This window comes from Telmatherina bonti (assembly GCF_933228915.1).
Source record: "Telmatherina bonti genome assembly, chromosome: 8".
Lineage (NCBI taxonomy): Eukaryota > Metazoa > Chordata > Actinopteri > Atheriniformes > Telmatherinidae > Telmatherina > Telmatherina bonti.
Window position 1 is genome coordinate 26,112,409 of NC_136626.1, and position 4,603 is coordinate 26,117,011.

Sequence of the window (4,603 nt, forward strand, 5' to 3'; positions counted from 1 at the left end):
CATCGCTGCAGATTCTGCCGCAATTCTCCCGATTTGCACCCGGAGTTGTTCAGGGGAAGAGGGAGAGACTGGAAGAGGGAGTGGAGTAAGTGACTGAGGCACGTTGCCAAGGGGAGAAGAGGGGAGGGAAAGGTGGGAGAGGAGGGGGACAGGGTGGGTGGAGGGCTCTTACCCCTCCTACATCCCTGCTGGATGGTGTGCAGCAGTGTGTTTCTCACTCTTTTCCTTGTAACATGCTATCAAATACAGATTGTCTTTATTTTAAAGCACACATTTTAAACCAATGCGTGCATGTTGTTAGTCTGCAGCATGTTTGTTGTCCAAATCTCCTCATCTCTCCTCTTTTCTGCACATTTTCTGAGTAGTTTTTTCCCTTTCCACACCCTGGTTCTGGACAGGTTTCTGGATGCTGCAGAACGACCATGAAGTCATCAGCTCTGACATCAGCTGTGAAGAAATGCATCAGCAGGCTGAAAGTTCTGAAAGCAGGTTTTAATCCATTTACACAAATATTGTTATTTGTAATATCTTACAATGTGCCAAAGCTTTAAGATTCATGCCAAAGTTAGTCTGAGTTCTCTCACACACAATGTGTTAATGCATGGAGGTGGGTGGGATGTTTGGGAGTGTTGTGGAAAAAATAGGCACACTATTAATAGGTGATGGCCCTTTTGACTCAGCACACCGTGGCTCAAACCATGACAAAGTGTGATTTTAGGGAAATTTTAAACCACAATTTCACAAATACCCTTGAAATAAATTAAATTAACTGGTAAGTAAAGTTTATGTAAAATATATATATACACACACAATTTATGGGCATTCATGTAGACATGCCCATTAATCTGCAGAAAATATACCAAAAGAAAAACAAGCAGCTCTTCAAACTTTACTGATAAATTTCTTGATCAGTTTTTAGGTTTTAAAATGTTAAAAGGTTTTTAGGTTTTAGGTTTGTAATCTTTCCTCCACATTTGCCAAGGGGAGAAGAGGGGAGGGAAAGGTGTTGATTTCAACACAAAGATCAGATCATTCTAACTTATTATCTATACATGAGGACATTATTTTGACCATTAATCTGATTAAACATCATCCATTGCAATCTATCTGGATGAGCCAACGTTCACTGATTATCAGTGCAAAAATAGTTTTATATTTAAAGAAAAAAGGTCCAGGTTGGATAGGTTGCCAGTCCATCACAGGGCCAACACACAGAAACAAATAACCACTCGTGCTCGCATTTATTCTTGTGAGAAATTAGAAAGACAACAGTTAACCTAACATGCACAGGGAGAACATGCAAGAAAAGTTATACTCAGAAACCTTCTTGTTGTGAGGCGACGGCTGTATTTTCACTTTCAGTGAACTATATTTAAAACCTTATGGCTGCCACATTTACACCTCTAAGGGAAAGAAAGTAATAATGTTATGGGATTCTACTGTCGATGTTTTCCCATAAATGACGGGCGTACCTCAAAATATAGCTACACTCTATGCTCTCTGTAACATTGCAAGAATTAGTTACCCCATTTTTCTATTCATGTATTCTAAACAGATCTGTTTTAGACTTTGTTTAATTGTAGAAAAGGTGAAACCAAAGCTGTTTTTCATCGCCCATGGAGAGATGATGTTTTGGAGAGTTTTCACAGAACACTATGTTCCTTAATTACAAGGATGTTTATTTATATTTGCCCAGTTTTTCTGGTGGTTAAAGTGACAGTTTTTGCAACCACAGAGCAATTTTCCTTTTTCTATCAATAATGATGTTGAATTAGACACCACAGAAGGCAAACTACAGTAACCAGAAGTGTGCATATGTTTTTGTGTATAAGCAGAATTTTGTTCAGGGGTGCTCAAGTCTATCCCAGCTGTCATGAGACAAGAGGTGGAGTACACGCTGGACAGAATATCATTCCAACAAAGACAAATGAGACAACTACAAATGCATGTTCACACATACTCCTGGAATATAATCACAAATTAACTGAACATGGATGTTTTTAGACTGCAAGGGGGAAGTTCGGTTGTGTCCCAGAGAGCACGCACAAAACTCTAAAGATTCCCAGGATTCAAAGCAGAGACCTTCGTTGTCTGAGGCGACAAAGCTAACTCCTGCTTTACCATGCTGCTGTATGTAAAGAGCATCTGAGCAGTTTAATCGACAAGTCTTTAAAAAAATATATGAAAGAAAGAGAAAAAGCAATGCTTCATTCATACAGAGTGGGATCATAAATAAAGAGTACGATGAGTAGAATAGCCTTTCCTTTGGATCCAGCTCCCACTGTGGGTCTGGGAAGTAAACACCATCTCTACCTTTAAGATCAAGCTTAAGACTCTCCTTTTTAACAAATCTTAGTTAGGAGTTGTCTAGCCACCCATTAGTTATGTAGCCATGGGGATGTCACATGATGCACTGAGCTTTTTTTTTTTTTTTTTTCCATTTTTCTGCTTCTTATCTTCCACATATTAATGTATGACAGTATTGACATTTACATATTTCTCATTTCTTGCAGGTCTTCTAGGATAAAAGTAAAAAACTGCGTGTTGATCTATCTTTCCTGTCTTCTCCACCTCAACCAGTCGAGGCTGATGGCTGCACATCCTGAGCCGTGTTCAGACAGAGGTTTTCCTTCCTGTTAAAAGGGAGTTTTTCTTTCCACTGTCGCCTCATGCATACTCAGGATGGGAGATTGTATCAATGTCAGGATTTAATGCAATCTGTTGGTTTCCCTTATCTAGGCTATTTATTATGTCTTGGCTTGAATTGTTGTGTCTGTAAAGTGCCCTGTGATGACATTGTTGTGAAGTGGCGTTATACATACACGGCTAATTTGAAAAATGCAATTTAATAGCCTCAAATGAAAAAATAATAATAACTTAAATCTTAACAAATGGTAAAAAGCTTGGATACCAGATGAAAACATCAAACTGGTGTTAGAAAAAAAAGAAAAAAAACTGACCTTAACTTAAAGATTGAGCCATAATTTCTCCAAACACAAACACACACCAAACTAACAGGAAATCCCAAATTCACTTGCTATGTAGAGTCTACAGACATCTGTCCTGAAACAGCCACCCCCGCTTCAAAATCTGTCATCCATTCTCTACATACCATTATAATATTATACTGTACGCTCTTATATGATTACAGTAACTCTTCAGCGACCTCTTTTAATTATAGCACACTGACGACAGACAGACGGGCAAAGCCAGCTTACTTCAGTCGCTGTCTTGACTCCATTGTGTTTATTTAAGCTGGGATCTCTGCCACCGGGTAATGTTTTCCTCTCTCTCTGAGGTAATGAGAGCAGTGCCATGTGCTTTGTTATTGGATGTATTCTATCTGAGTAATCCCTCAGCTCCCTCTAGTGTTTTTTTCCAAAAGACATGAAGGTGTGTTTAAACATTAAAAAACACACACACACAGGAAAACATCACAAAAATATGTGTTCCTTATTCATGCATTCCTAAAACTAAAGTTTTGAACAATCCTTTGAGTCTTTTATGCTTCTAAACTCATTGTGTTTAATCCCACACACGGCACAGAGCAGACATCAGGATAAGCAGCGCTGGCTGATGGAGACTCCCGATGTTGGGAGTTCCTCAGGAACAGGAACTTCTGTCCTCAAATTCTGGTCAGACTGGACCATGTTTGGTGTTAAGAATATACGGACATTAATAAATCATAAACAACAAAAGGGCTTCCACAAGTGCTAGTTGTTACTGCTCCTTCTGTTCAGTGAAAACAACCTCACCCATTTGGAGCAGAGTCAGACTTCAGGCTGCTTTTTTCATTTTTCGAATGGTTTGAAATCCCTCTTCTGTCATAGTAAAACATCTGCTTTGTAATTTTGGTTATGTTCTTGACATGCAGCCATTTGTCTTCCTAAAGCTGATGTGTGCATGGCAGAAACAGCAGGACTGCCGGGATCTTTTGAAAGTTGTGTTTTGGATAAATGTGTGTTTTAGGAGCTGCAAATGGTTTGGTTTGTGAAACTGGTTGCAGAGAAAGTGTAGCGCAAATAACAAAGCCTCTTTAGCTTTGAATAGCAGGGTAAATCTTTTCTTTTTGAACAAAGTCAAGAAATAGAAAGCCATGCACTGAGAAAATAGAATGTGAACTATTTTCTGTACGAGTCTTCTTAAAATATTACCAAGCAGAAGGTTCCTTGGAATCAAAGACATGTTGTTTTTCCAGTCCTGCTATAAGACCAGATGGAAATCTGAGGAACAAAAACATGTAATGAGACTTTACAGCTTGTGCTGTCATAGTTTTACACAGCAGCAGCAGCCTGAAGAGGTGCTGGAGGTATGGCTCAGAGGGAGCGGTGATTCAGGAGATTTTACCTCAGATGAACTGATTTATATGTGTGTGGTTTAAGAGTCAACGCTTTCTAACCTTTCTGTGAGGATGAGTTGTGCCACATTATGTTCAGGAAGTTCGGGTTTGTGAGTGGAAAAACCAGTAGATGGTGCTCTTGTGTTATCCTTTATGAGTTCCCTCATGTGTATTGATACACACGACATAAAAAGACTGTTAAATAGCGCTATGAAACTGTTCATAGCAGCCCAAATTTCCTTACACGTGCATTTTAAAGCAGCT